Raw genomic sequence first — 16477 nt, 5'->3', positions numbered from 1 at the left:
TCCGTACCGTATGGTGAGTTTACTGATTTAAAGTATCAGAAACATAGATCAATTGATCCATATCTGTAAATTTGTTCAAATAATATGTTGAGATATTAAAAAGATCCCTTAGGAAACTCACCATTCGGTCTGAAAACGTGGAATACAGAGCCATGTACATAATGAATACTCTCTGCGAGAAGACTTGACGATCTTGTCGACACGACACACAATGATATGAAAGGTCTTGCAAGAAGAGGCATGTCGTAGGTCAACACATCGGCGAGGATTATAACAAAGCACGATTTGACACCGTCACAATATTGCATGTACCAATAGTAAAACCCCGATTTGCAACGACCAAATTCATGAGCATGGATTACAATTTGCTCAAAACCGTGACATATGCATGATGCAAAAAATCCGTGTCATTTTGAGACGGTGTCAAATCATGCTATGTTATAATCCTCGCCGGTGTGTTGACCTACGACATGCCTCTTCTTGCAAGACCTTTCATATCATTGTGTGTCGTGTCGACAAGATCGTCAAGTCTTCTCGCAGAGAGTATTCATTATGTACATGGCTCTGTATTCCACGTTTTTCAGACCGAATGGTGAGTTTCCTAAGAGATCTTTTTAATATCTCAACATTAATTGAACAAATTTACAGATATGGATCAATTAGTCTATGTTTCTGATACTTTGAATCAGTAAACTCACCATACAGTACGGAGAACGTGTAACTTAACTTCTGTAACTACCGCTGAAGATGGCTCAAAGCTGAGCCGAAACGTACGGATCGATGTAATGTATTAAAACGACGAATAAGTCAGTTATTTCTGATATTACGCACTGTGATCTGCGTCTGACCCTCATAGCCTTGACTTCTCCTATTTTAATCTCGAGAGTCCTCATATTACTTTATTTATTATTTTGACTTTTCTTTAATAAAATTTTATTATGTTCTTTGAAGGAGTATAAATTCTTCTTTCGAGTACATGATAAAGACTCTTTCTAAAATTTGTACATTTTAAGACTATTATCAAGAAAATATTCTTTCTTAAAGACAACCGTTACTTACAAACAGAAAAAAAGTAAATTGAGTAATCGCTTTTTTAAGCAGTACAATTGATATTTTACTGTGTATGCATGTACACACGTATGTACATAAGTACGCACAAAAATTTTTCTATGTGTTAGAAAATTTTATTTCTATTTAAAAAAGGCGAGAAACTATCATCGCTCAGGACGGGGGCCCGGCGTTACGCGCCGCTCGTGCCGCTTGAAGTAAACAACTGCCCGCGCGCCGACCGCGGGGCGGCCGCATCTCGCCGCGCGCTTGGATTTGGCGGTGGGCCGGGCCAATACGGTGATTTTTAATCATTAATAACTCATCAACTATTGCGAAATTGTAAAATGGTACATGACTTTTCGACTCAGTTTGGCTCGCTCTATCTAAATATGAAAAAAGTACCAAACATTCTGATACACCCTGTATATATATACAGGGTGTCACTGAATGTTTGGTACTTTTCTCATATTTAGATAGAGCGAGCCAAACTGAGTCGAAAAGTCATATACCATTTTGCAATTTTCGCAATAGTTGATGAGTTATTAATGATTAAAAATCGCCGTATTGGCCCGGCCCACCGCCAAATCCAAGCGCGCGGCGAGATGCGGCCGCTTCGCGGTCGACGCGCGGGCAGTTGTTTACTTCAAGCGGCACGAGCGGCGCGTAACGCCGGGCCCCCGTCCTGAGCGATGATAGTTTCTCGCCTTTTTTAAATAGAAATAAAATTTTCTAACAACATAGAAAAATTTTTTGTGCGTACTTATGTACATACGTGTGTACATGCATACACAGTAAAATATCAATTGTATTGCTTAAAAAAGCGATTACTCAATTTACTTTTTTTTCTGTTAGTAAGTAACGGTTGTCTTTAAGAAAGAATATTTTCTTGATAATAGTCTTAAAATGTACAAATTTTAGAAAGAGTCTTTATCATGTACTCGAAAGAAGAATTTATACTCCTTCAAAGAACATAATAAAATTTTATTAAAGAAAAGTCAAAATAATAAATAAAGTAATATGAGGACCCTCGAGATTAAAATAGGAGAAGTCAAGGCTATGAGGGTCAGACGCAGATCACAGTGCGTAATATCAGAAATAACTGATTTATTCGTCGTTTTGATACATTACATCGATCTGTACGTTTCGGCTCAGTTTTGAGCCATCTTCAGCGGTAGTTACACAAGTTAAGTTACACGTTCTCCGTACCGTATGGTGAGTTACTGATTCAAAGTATCAGAAACATAGACCAATTGATCCATATCTGTAAATTTGTTCAATTAATGTTGAGATATTAAAAAGATCCCTTAGGAAACTCACCATTCGGTCTGAAAACGTGGAATACAGAGCCATGTACATAATGAATACTCTCTGCGAGAAGACTTGACGATCTTGTCGACACGACTACACAATGATATGAAAGGTCTTGCAAGAAGAGGCATGTCGTAGGTCAACACACCGGCGAGGATTATAACAATAGCACGATTTGACACCGTCTACAATATGCATGTACCAATAGTAAAACCCCGATTTGCCAACGACCAAAGTTCATGAGCATGGATTACAATTTGCTCAAAACCGTGACATATGCATGATGCAAAAAATCCGTGTCATTTTGAGACGGTGTCAAATCGTGCTTTGTTATAATCCTCGCCGGTGTTGACCTACGACATGCCTCTTCTTGCAAGACCTTTCATATCATTGCTGTGCATGTGTCGTGTCGATAAGATCGTCAAGTCTTCTCGCAGAGAGTATTTATTATGTACATGGCTCTGTATTCCACGTTTTTCAGACCGAATGGTGAGTTTCCTAAGGGATCTTTTTAATATCTCAACATTAATTGAACAAATTTACAGATATGGATCAATTGGTCTATTTTTCTGATACTTTGAATCAGTATACTCACCATACGGTACGGAGAACGTGTAACTTAATTTCTGTAACTACCGCTGAAGATGGCTCAAACTGAGCCGAAACGTACGGATCGATGTAATGTATCAAAACGACGAATAAATCAGTTATTTCTGATATTACGCACTGTGATCTGCGTCTGACCCTCATAGCCTTGACTTCTCCTATTTTAATCTCGAGGGTCCTCATATTACTTTATTTATTATTTTGACTTTTCTTTAATAAAATTTTATTATGTTCTTTGAAGGAGTATAAATTCTTCTTTCGAGTACATGATAAAGACTCTTTCTAAAATTTGTACATTTTAAGACTATTATCAAGAAAATATTCTTTCTTAAAGACAACCGTTACTTACTAACAGAAAAAAAGTAAATTGAGTAATCGCTTTTTTAAGCAGTACAATTGATATTTTACTGTGTATGCATGTACACACGTATGTACATAAGTACGCACAAAAAATTTTTCTATGTTGTTAGAAAATTTTATTTCTATTTAAAAAAGGCGAGAAACTATCATCGCTCAGGACGGGGGCCCGGCGTTACGCGCCGCTCGTGCCGCTTGAAGTAAACAACTGCCAGCGCGCCGACCGCGGGGCGGCCGCATCTCGCCGCGCGCTTGGATTTGGCGGTGGGCCGGGCCAATACGGTGATTTTTAATCATTAATAACTCATCAACTATTGCGAAAATTGCAAAATGGTACATGACTTTTCGACTCAGTTTGGCTCGCTCTATCTAAATATGAAAAAAGTACCAAACATTCTGATACACCCTGTATATATATATATATATATATATATATATATATATTGCTTGTTTACTTGCACCAATTTATAAGATATATATTTCGAACGAATATGTAGGGAAGAGACTATAGTCTTTATAAAGTCTTTTTCACAACACCTCCACGGAAAGTTCAACTTTCCATGCCTGTAGAGAGGGGCGAAAGCGGTCAATTTCACGCCAAGGCGGCATAGCGGGCGGAAAGTAACCACTTTCCTCCCTAGGGCGGAAAAAGACCACTTTCCACCCGCTAAACAGGGAGGAAAGTGGTTACTTTCCGCCCGCTATGCCGCCTTGGCGTGAAATTGACCACTCTCGCCTCTCTCTAGGCATGGAAGTCGAACTTTCCGTAAAGGTATTGTGAAAAATATCGTGTGCACCTCGGGGCGAAAGCTTTTTCAGACGAGTGTGAAGTTTGCCGCCCGAGCCGAAGGCTTGGTTGACGATAATAAGAACTCTCGGTTTGTGTAACAATCTGAATAACGTTATTAATCTAATAACGAATGTAAATCGTATTACGTGACTCGACTCGTGTTACAAGAAAAGTAGCGATCGAACACGACTCAATGAGAGACCCGTCACTGACGACGAACAACGAACGAATCTCCGCTCGTCGCTCATCTGTACGTACATACGTACCGGCACACTCGCGCATGCGCCGTATCACTCCGCCGCTGCGTGTTCAGTCTCTGGGGCGCAACGCGGTCTGCGCCGCGCGCGCATGAATACATGGGCCGGTATTCATAGTCGGTTCTTATTTTAAGACCGTCTTAAGTAATGTCTTAAGATGCTAATACGGCTCTGTGATTGGTTCATAACATCTTAAGATCGTACTTAACATGCTGGAGCCGCAGGCGAACTCGATCAGCGTCGATAAAGAAGTGCTTACGTATGTGCTCCGTCCTTGTATAGACAAAGTATAGACAAGGATAGCACGCTACATTGCACGCACACATACGCACGATACACATCGAAATTATACTTTTATATTACGCTTCCAAATCTTGATTTGGGGGGTTTATCGATGTTTTTATTGTTGTACAATTCAGGGAAACTTGTTTTCGCGTTCGTACCAATGGTATATCTCTTATATGAAATACATCTTGTGACGAGCTGACAGCTCGCCGCAACTCGAGACGCCATATTGGGATAAAAGTAGATAAGGAAATCTGTACTTTCGTAATTTTTTCTCGTTTTCTATATAAAATCGGAGTTTCCCTGAATCATTAATGTATGTACTGCAATTCTGGAGAAGGATTTTTAATTCTGTCAAATATTAACGACGCTACGTTTCGACAAAAAAATGCCGGTAAAACAGACGGCTCCAGCATCACCTTAAGATGGTCTTAAATATAAAATTCTACCGGCCTATTGGCCGGTATTCATAGTTGATTCTTATTTTAAGATCGTCTTAAGTAATGTCTTAAGATGCTAATACGGCTCTGTGATTGGTTAATGGCATCTTAAGATCGTACTTAAGGGTCGACAGGAGTTAGAGTGGAGACCTCTGGCGGGTTGCTTAGCTGCGAGTCCGTATTTTATTTATTATAAATTTTTTAAGAGCCAAAATGGAAAATCCGGCTATGTACCGGGTTGCGGCTGATCTTACTGATTAAAACGAGCATAAGTTTAATGAGATTCGTTAATTAATTTGGCTAAAATTTGGGAAAAACCGTTTCTAAGCTGCTTTTTAGGCCTGAAAAGCTGCTTTGAGACGGTTTTTCCCAAAATTTAGCCAAATTAATTAACGAATCTCATTAAACTTATGCTCGTTTTAATCAGTAAGATCAGCCGCAACCCGGTACATAGCCGGATTTTCCATTTTGGCTCTTAAAAAATTTATAATAAATAAAATACGGACTCGCAGCTAAGCAACCCGCCAGAGGTCGGTAGTGTTACTCCTGTCGACCCTTAAGACGGACTTAAATATAAGATTCGACTATGAATACCGGCCATACTTTCGCTGATGAATTAAAGGTAACGGTACCTCTGCCGCCATCTGTGACAGCTTCACCGCACTACTCTTAACACGCCAACTACTACCACAGATCGCACGATACACAATCTCTTTCAGTTTCTAACTACCTTTTAAACAACTATATAAACAATGTTGAATCCGTCTCAATAAAAAAATGTCAAATAAACTTTTTAATATTGTTGAGTTAACTTTTTAAAATTATTTTGTCCGCACCATTCAAATATTGTCCATTCAACCATAAATAACAGTATAAACTATTACTATATAGTAATAGTTCGTAAAATTATAATATTCATTTTGTATAACGATTCGGTTATGGTTGTCGTTACTAAAAATATTGTTAAATTTAACATAAGATTATAAAATACGAATAACTGTATATTATAGTAATATATATTATTAATATATATTACTATTATCATGAATACGGGTTACTATAGTATGTAGTTATTCGTATTTTATAATCTTATGTTAAATTTAACAATATTTTTTAGTAATGACAACCATACCCATATCGTTATACGAAATAAATATTATAATTTTACGAACTATATTTTCACGTTATATCAACTATGTCTTTTTAAGTAAAGAGCACTATTTTATATGCTTGGCGCCGCAGAATACTATAAATTATAGTGAAATTATGGTATTTTTGACTATATATTTTTTTCAGTATGAGAGGAAATCGATGGGAAGTAACGTACGTGACGGTATGCGGAGCGTCTCGTAACACTATATACCTGCTCGTTCGAATGTTGCTGCGTCAGTGATAGCGCGGCGTTTTCTTCGATAACGGCGCGCGTTTGTGAAGTTTTATCACGCGTAATTATCTGTGTGAATTTTATATAGCGAAGTATTTGAAGTAATCATATTTGAAATGTGCCATTAAGAAATCTATTTATTTTGCGTTAAGTTTTTTCTGTTCTATTTAGGTAAATTTCGACAAAATTATTGTACCTTTTTTAAAAAAAAGGTAAAAAAGGCGCCAAGTACACGTATAGTAGTGTATATGTTGTTACCTCGAAAAAAAAACAAAGTGGTAGTATTATATTTCGAAAAAACCTAAGTAACAAGTGGTAGACGTAATATTATCTTTGTACCTCGCAAAAAAACCTAAGTAAGAAGTAGTACGTAATTATCTTTGTATCTTGAAAAAAAACCTAAGCAGTAGTATATCTTTATTTCCAAAAAATTATAACCCAAGTGATACACATCACAAAATTACGTTACCTCATCAAAGAAGAGTCGCGCTTCAAGTGATCTATTCCTCTTCTAAAAAGGAGTATTACAAAAAAGAAATGATATCTCTTTAAATTACAGCGCCAATTACAAAGAAAGAACATATATATTGCCTCAAAAAATAATTGTTGCACTACTTTGAAAAATCTTTACATTATGTCAATGAGAAAAAGAATGTATAATAACAATTTTATAAGATTAAAAATTTTTATTTAGATTTAACAAGATATTTAAATACAAAGTTTACATATGTATTTTTTAGTGGATATAATAACAATTTTATAAAATTAATAATTTTTAAATCCAACAAGGAAATACTTAAATAACACAAAGTTTACAAACATATATATATTTTTTAATAAAATAAAAAATTTAATCACAAAATTACAGACAGAGGTATAACACTACAAAATGAACATATTTGATTAAAATTATTACATTTTTCTTGTAAAAAAAACTTGGCGCTGCTAGACCTCGAAATATAATAAAGTAATATAATTTTGGCTAAATAATTATGGCTAAATATGGACAACGATAAAAATAATTTAGGGAAGAATGCAACGGGAGTAACAACTTTTATTATATTTCGAGGTCTAGCAGCGCCAAGTTTTTTTTACAAGAAAAATGTAGATAATAATTTTAATAAAATATGTTCATTTTGTAGTGTTATACCTCTGTCTGTAATTTTGTGATTAAATTTTTTATTTTATTAAAAAATACATATATGTTTGTAAACTTTGTGTTATTTAAGTCGTTTCCTCGTTGGATTTCCTCGTTGGATTTGAAAATTATTAATTTTATTATTTATTTTTTTTAATTTTTTTTCTACGCAACATTCGTGCAGCTAATATGGCCAACAGATACGGCCAGATCGAGTTCCGTCGTAGCTATTGCTTATCCTGACAGTCTTCACACATCATCTGAAGAAGTCCCGTCTCAATGCGGAACAAGTTCCGTCTCAATGAGTGCCGTCGATGCGTGCGTAGATAACCCATGTAAGCTAGATCTGTTGGCCATATTCCCAAATTTTGACCTCTCGTATCTTGAAAACTGGCCATTTTCGGACTTCGCGCCCATTGAAACTTTTGATCAGCATCACATAAACTACCGATTCCCAAAGTTTTAGCCAATTCGGCAGAACGGCTTTTTCCTATGGTTCTGTGCGGGGTCCTTTGAAAATACGAAACATAAAATGCTTTAAGTATTTGCTATTGATATTCATAACGTTTACAAATTTTTTGGCGGAAATACAGTCAAATAAACAATTTAAATAACGTTTATTTATATATATACATGTTGCGTGCAACTTACGAGTTTGCAAATTTTCACAAGTCTTTTCGCATATTTTTAAGAAAATTACAGGCTTGTTAAATTTCAAGCTTACATCTATACATGGATTTTATTTACATATTGTTTACGTTTTGTTTACGCGAACCTTTTTGATGTAGACGATAAGCAATATAAATTATTATAAATTATATACTTTTATTTTTGACGACTTATTGATTCTATTTTAGACGACAGAGATTCTTCTGGATTATCTAATTACTCAAGTAATACTAAAAAGGAAACTGTTTGATAACAAGATGAAAGATCTCACAGAATTAGAACGATTGTACAAGTTGGTATAAAGTATTAAAAAATTAGTGAAGTTTATTGTGGAAACTAATATTATAATTTATATTGATTGATGTTACAATAATATAATTTCAGATATTCATCCGACCAAGTCCTTAAATTACTCGAGATATTGTTGGATAATAATAAATTAAATAAACACAAAAGTTTAGCTGCATTATTTTTGTCAGGGAAAGATTTATGACACAAGTGATATATCATAGTATATTAAAAGTAAATTTAAAAATGCTGTTTTTCACCTATAAATTAGTATTAGTAATCATAAATATAAATTTAATTATTTAATAAACTCGGAAAAAAGTATACATTTAATTTTTAATATTAGAAATATATATATTATTTTAGACACTATCACTACACACGATAAGCAATACAGTTTCCTTTCGCCCGATTACGTACTTGGATTTCAGAATGATCCTTACAAACATAGTAGAGAAGTTTTATGTATTGCGAAATGGAATAAGGAAGTGTTGCAAAGGTAATCTTTCATTTTTTGCATATTTGTTTTCTTACGGATGTAAGTCGATAAATTCACGAATTATGAACGATTTCCTAATATATCTATAATTTTCATATTATACACTCACTGAATATTTATGATTTTAACATTTTAGTCAAATAATGCAAATTATACTTTATTTTATATGTTGTAAACATATCAGATGCATAAAAAATATTTTCAGTATATTATGATTTACATTAATGAGCAGAGAAAGAAGAAAAGAAAATATATTCTTTAGTCAGCTTGGTATAATAATAATTAAATAAAAAATGCATTGTTACAGATTTAAAAGAGGTACGACAAATTGCATTGTAGCGACCGATGTTGTTGACGAAGGTATCGCGGATATAGCAACTTGCACATTGATAATACGATATGATATGCCAATGGATTTTAGAGGATATATGTTCAAAGTGAGAGTCGGGCACGCCACAATTCGAGTAATTATGTGATCTTAATGCCGGAAGAGGATTACGGTTTTCTTCGGAGATATTATGAGTACAAAAAAACAGAGTTGCAATTGAAAAGGATAAGCAAATCGATATGATAACAGATAAATGACTACTAAGGCTCATACATTGATGATGAAAAAAGATCGTACGATCATAGGACCAAAAATTCTTTCTTTTCAAGTCATAACTATTATTAGCTGGTATTAGAATAATAAACACGATGCACATGCATGGATATGCAAAGAAATTAGGTGCATTAATCGTTTTAAAATGAGAAAAAGGACAATAATTCTTGCAAATATCCCAAAACTTTATAGCTTGCAAAACTCTTGCAAAACTATCGCAAAAATGTTCATAACTAAGAAAAAATACGTTTTTGCATCTATGATCACAAGATCTTTTTCATCCTCAAGGTATTGTAATTAGAATATGCTGCCAAAGTTCGAAAATCTATTTCAGTGATAATTTAATATTTAATAAAGAAATATATATGGTGCAAATATATAATGCAATATTATAATAAACAGTTTGTCTAAATAAAAAGACAAAGTACATTGAAATACAATAACAAACATAATATGATTGTCTTTGTATTGTTAGATTTTGGTGGGACAAAGCGAACAGCGTACGCTACCTACTCAAGACGATATTGTAAACGATCTGTATACTGATTTTGAGATCGAGCCGTACGTATACAGTGAAATGTAATGGTGTTGTGGAAAGTTGCCTAACAGAAATAGCCGCGATTGACTTAATAAATATGTATTGCAATGCTCTACTGAAATCTAAATTTATTTGTCTGGTTCCGGTTTGGAAATTGTATGAAAAGGATGGTCCTAAGGCGAAATTGTTTCAAGTATTATACATATTCTTTACTATTTAATCCTCATAATCCATCAACAGTGTTTATTTATTATATAAACTCGGCAGATTTCTCTCAAATTACCAAACTTATCACCACTAAAAGTTGAAATTTACGGCGATTTTATGGAAAGTATAGATAGTGCTAAACGCTAAACGATCCGCTGCTATGAAAAGTTGCATATAAGATTGCACGAACTAGGTGCATTGAACGACAAGCTATTACCTGCAACTGACGATGAAATCACAAAATTTGGATTACTTATTCCCAAATTGGATAGATGAAGACAATTATCAATCTGGCACATATAAAAGAAAGCGAGAACATAAATTAGAAGCAAGTATATATATACTATATGTGTCAAATAAGATTTATATACATTTATATAGAGCTGTTACTTATAAAAATGCTTTTGCAGCATCCGCTTGCATTTTATGGCTGCGTATCCACAGCCTTTACAGCCATTATTGTATCTTCATATTCTTGATTGTATCTCTGCGTATCCTATGACGGGCTATGATAATAGACGTGTAGTTTTTTATAATTTGCTTAATGACAAGAATGGCTTTGGTATTCTTTCCACAAAGAGTTTGCCAAAGGTAGAAGCATTTACTAACATTTTAGTTTTTGCAGAACTAGTTTAAATTGCTAGTCACGTTAATAAAATTTTTCTCATGTTTGTCAGATACCCTCGTTTCCGATTTCCATGAAGGATGGTAAATTAAATGTCGATGTAAAATCCAATCCCACAACGATAATATTGTTCGAAAAGCGAGGAATTTGTACTTTCTTTTGGCCGCCTTATTGGTGATCGTCTTATTAGGGTTTAGTCGCGCCTCCTGCCTTCGTTCCTCCTCAGTCATATTGCGAATACGCTCGATCTCCAAACGTTCCTTCTCGAGCTACTCCCTCTCCTCGCGATCTCGTGTGATTCTTCCGCTCGCGCATCTTCCAAGCTTCGTATTCCACTTCGTCGTTCTCGTCGTCCGTGCAAACATCACTCAACTTGCTCTCTTGTTCGGTATTACCTTTATTGCTCGTCTGTGTCTCCTTCTGTATCGTCTCTTCCACCATTCTAAAAGTTACTTTCGTTCATTCCTCGGCCGCTTTCTTGGCCTCGGCTTCCGCTTGCTTCTGCCACATTGCCTCTTTTTCTTTTCTCATCATCCTGTCCTTGTTGCGCACGTTTACACAGGTTTCAATCGTTTCTCTATCTCGGAATCTGACAGTTCCTCATCCTCGGAAGAGTCAGAACTCTCTAACTTGATCCTCTCTCGCGTTCTCTCTAGCTCGATCTCGATAGGCTCCTTCTGCTGCCGTGTCAACCTTCGCAGACGCGGATCATCCTCGTCCCTATCCCTCGTGTGCAAATGTGAGGCGATGTCCGCGACGGTCTCGTTGTCGTCGTAACCCTTGTGCACGCGCGCCTCTCAAGGAAGTCCTCATCTTCTGATTCCTCATCCGAACTTACCGCTGCATAATCCGGCCGCTTACCGGAAACGTAACGATGTACCTTCACCTTCTTCATAGACAATTCTCCTACAAACATGAAACAGTTATTTAGAAATTCCGATATGCGAAGGAAATTTAAATAACGTTGCATATCATATATATAAAAATGAAAAAGGTGAGTATCTTCTACATCCTACAGACAAATTGCCTTGTATTTCCAAATATTTCACTATAAATATCTTGTCTGTTACCACTGCTGTACTTAATTATGCAAACGTGTATAATCTATGAATCTCTTAACAACTTTATAATCGACATTATAAAATTGAGATAAAAGATAAACATAAGTATTTATCAGAAGTGGTAAACAAAGTTATCAATGGGGTGCATTCAGCAGCTCAGTGAGCGCTTAGTGATTATTTAATATGATTGTAGTTTATGCAGTTATACTTAGATCCAACGAAGAACTGAAGGCAAGAACTAATCATATTAAAGAATCACCGAGCGCTCACCAAGCTGCTTTATCCACTGAATGCATCCATTTATATTATTCCTTGTAAACGTCTCTCCAATGCTGAAGACCATTTATGAGAAATCACGTGGTTGTCAATGCATTGTTTTTATTTTCGTATTCGTGAAATATTTATAAAATTTACTGAAGTTTCTCAGGTAAAGACAGAAAAATTTTAATACCCTTAAACGCGAATATATTAACACTTTCACTGCCAAATGAAATAAAAAAAAATTACGTCTTCAGGCCAAAAGACTGTTTTTTGACCAGTAGCTTTAGTAATATTTTATTGTCGGTTCTTACAGCTGTGTAGTTAGGTTCTGGTGTATCGTAAATAATGCACGCGACAGTGAGAGTGTTAATTAATTAAAATCTTTACTTCACTTTGGCAAACGTAAACGTAAACTAACCTTTATCTCACGGGCACAGCACCCGCCGTGCTTTGTATCGTTGTCCCCATTGCCTCTTTTTCCTTTTCCCTAGCTATTGGTTTTTTTCGGCAAGTGCAATTATCTGTAAGAATTTCCAATTATTTTATATAAAAACGCATTAATATGTGATCGATAAATAATCAAATAAATTAAATAAAAAAAATTTTTTTTAAGTATATTATGTTAACATTTTAACACAAGTATTTGTGAAAGATTAAATTATTAAATGTACTATTAAAATTACTAGAGTATATCAGAGTACAGCTTGAGCGACTGAATGTTACGGCTGTTACGCGTGTGATCGATAGCTTTTCGGAGCATTGGGAATTTAGCGATCAATCGGTTCGCGAAACGTGAGAAGGCACGCACGCGAAACGCGCGTGATAATTCCGGTATGTCGAGAATCGAAAGGCCTGCTTTTGAGAGTCAAATCGATGAATGAGAAGCTAAATTGAGATTAATTCAGGAAGTGATTGCGCAGTGGATGAAAGTGCAAAAGTAGCAATTATATCTCGAGTTCTGTTCGCTATTGCATTAGGATATATTGTAGGGGAGACCGGGGCTAAACCGCCAGTTTTTTTTCGGTGCCGATTTTTAACAAGAAAATAAATAATTTTAGTTAAATGTGGTATACCACTGTAAAGAGTGAACCTTTAGCTACAAAATTTATATAGGAAATTTTTATCTATGTTGCTTTGTTTAACCGGTATAGAGCAAAAACGACAACGGTGGAAAAATTGAAATCTCAAAAATGCCGGGGTTGAACCGCCACCCCCCCGGGGCTAATCCGCCACACTGCATTTTCAATACATATACGTACATCTAATCCTGAAAAATGATAGGATACATTTTAATAATTGTTTTTTAAGAGAAAAATATAAAAATTTATTTAAAATTTTTATGCAAAACATTATTAAAAAATAATTGTTTTACCTATTCCATAAAACAATTTAGGCACGTGAATACAGAGGTTAACCAAATCGTAAACTCCCCAACGGCACGTCACATTGTCAACGCGGGCAACCACGGGGAATACGCGTGACGCGTTCCGGTGCCATAGGATCAGCGCGGATCCTCGAGCAACCTAACCAAGCCGCGTTTCTCGCGGGGGAGCGATAAATAGCGACAGGGGGGTTAGAAAAGCTCGCGGTAGAGCGCGACCATTTTACCGACTCGACGTATGTACATAACGTAGGCAATTACAACACACATGCGCGGATAAGATCTTGTTTCTAAACTTGAAGAAATGTCTATTGCTCCTAGAAACTGTTGTGAAAGGTTTATCTGATTATCTGGAGACCAAACGAATGATCTTTCCGCGTTTCTTTTTCCTGAGCGACGATAAACTTCTGGAGATAATTGTTCAATCCAAGAACGTCGAAGCAATACAGCTGCATTTAAAGAAGTGCTTCGAGAACATAAGAAAATTGAAATTTGAGAATCCAAATCTTAGGATAACGAGAATGTACAAATGGCAAAATGTAGAAATAGCGAATCAAAAATGGCATCCTTGACATGTAGTTTTGTACGTAGACATTCAAATATTTTATCAAAATGAGTCTAAGCGGGCTTTTTCAAACATGCTGATTACGAATCCATTAATTAAATAAAAAAATCTAACATGGCGGATTCAAGATAGCCGATCCAAAATGTTTGTATTGCCGGAATAAAATCAGGTAATTCACTTATTTTTCTTCTATAAAATAAGTGAATTACCTGATTTTATTCTGGCAATACAAATTCATTTTGGATCAGCCATCTTAAATCCGCCATGTTAGATTTTTGTAGAAATGGCGAATCAAAAATGGTGTTTTTGACATGTAGTTTGTACATACGTATTTAGGATTACAATATTACATCATTCAAATATTTTATAGAAGAAAAATAAGTGAATTTAGCGTGGTATCCGAATATTTGGTTTTCACAAGGAAAATCGATGTAACATCAATGTTCTCTGCATTTCTGGGGTGTAAGACTGTTTTTTCTTGTTTATGTGGGTCCCAAACAACAATTTTTTACGGTGAACTAAAGTTCCGCAGAAAGGCCAAAAATCGGACTTTTTTAACATCCTCCTTTGCGAACTCGTAAGTTGCACGCAACATGTATATACAGGGTGTATCATTTTAAGTGATTCAGCTGAATATCTCTTGAAGTAAAAGAGATTGGAAAAATTGTTTCAGACAAAAGTTGTTTGGTTTGAAGGGGGACATAAGATGGTGTCATTGGTTTGACCATGGATGGTCGTTTAAAGCTCACGTGAACGACACCTTTAATTTCTTAAATAAAAACCCCTGTTTTTCAATGCATATTCTTGTAGCTAATCTCGAGAGCTTTTCAAAACACTATAATAAAGTATTTTTTCATTAAGAACTTTATTATGAGGCTTGAAAGTTCTAGTATTTTGACATAAAATACAAAATATCTTGTAAAACATTAATTTTTCGGTAATGTTACCCTTAATACTTTTATGCACAGAATAATGAGACGAATCAATTGGTATGAAAGAAAGGCATAGTTCCTTTAAGAAAAAATATGTAATTTGCAACACGCATCTGCATACTTTTTCTTAAAAGCAACTATGTCTTTTTTTCATACCAATTGATTCGTCTCATTATTCTGTGCATAAAAGTATTAAGGTAACATTACCGAAAACTTAATGTTTTACAAGATATTTTGTATTTTATGTCAAAATACTAGAACTTTCAAGCCTTATAATTCCAAAAGTTCTTAATGAAAAAATACTTTATTATAGTGTTTTGAAAAGCTATCGAGATTAGCTACAAAAATATGCATTGAAAAATAGGGGTTTCCATTTAAGAAATTAAAGGTGTCGTTCACGTGAGCTTTAAACGACCATTCATGGTCAAACTAATGACACCATCTTATGTCCCCTTTCGAACCAAACAACTTTTGTCTGAAACAATTTTTCCAATCTCTTTTACTTCAAGAGATATTCAGCTGAATCACTTAAAATGATACACCCGGTATATAAATAAAGGTTATTTAATTTGTTTATTCGGCTGTATTTCCGCCAAAAATTGCAAACCTTACGAATTTGGATAGCGTAAGGCATTTTTTCGTTTCTTCCAGATATTTGTAATGCTTTTCATATTTTACATAATATTTTTGTAAGATATGTAAAAAATGTAAAATAAATTTTACATAAACAACATAGCACATATAGTAGCAAATAAAAGCATCTGCGATTGGCTGTTTAAAAATTTTAAATAATTAGCGTGCATCGGAAAAGTTGGCAAATGCAAATTCCTTGTTAGAATGTCATTTCTAACCAAATGCCGAATTTGCAAAATGTTTGTAGTTTTTGGCCAGTACAAAAAAACCCCAATTATTTTATTGTTAATTTAATAATGTTGCCGGGCTCGAAGAAGTTAGCAAATTTGAAAATACGAGACATAAAATGCTTTAAGTATTTGCTACTGATATTCATAACGTTTACAATTTTTTTGGCGGAAATACAGTTGAATAAACAATTTAAATAACGTTTATTTATATATATAGGGTTGTGTGGGGTGATGTGCAACATGGGGTGATGTGCAACGTTTCCGATTCCTGGTCTGCATGTCGACATTTGACAGAACTGCATACTGCCATGTGTTTGTGTCGACAGTACCTTGTTTTAGATAAATAACTCGCGAGATAGCACGCACCCTGGT

At 35.0% G+C, this 16477-nt stretch overlaps 1 pseudogene; it reads right to left on the bottom strand.

Moving 5' to 3' along the window:
• Positions 1-8215: 8215 nt before the first annotated feature.
• Positions 8216-12446, bottom strand: LOC139783814 (microfibrillar-associated protein 1-like; annotated as a pseudogene).
• Positions 12447-16477: the final 4031 nt, after the last annotated feature.

Source organism: Temnothorax nylanderi, unplaced genomic scaffold, assembly GCF_030848795.1.
Source record: "Temnothorax nylanderi isolate EJ_2023f unplaced genomic scaffold, tnyl_v1.0 TNYL_tig0545_pilon, whole genome shotgun sequence".
Taxonomy (NCBI): Eukaryota; Metazoa; Arthropoda; class Insecta; order Hymenoptera; family Formicidae; genus Temnothorax; species Temnothorax nylanderi.
This window is presented reverse-complemented; position numbering and strand designations above follow the sequence as displayed.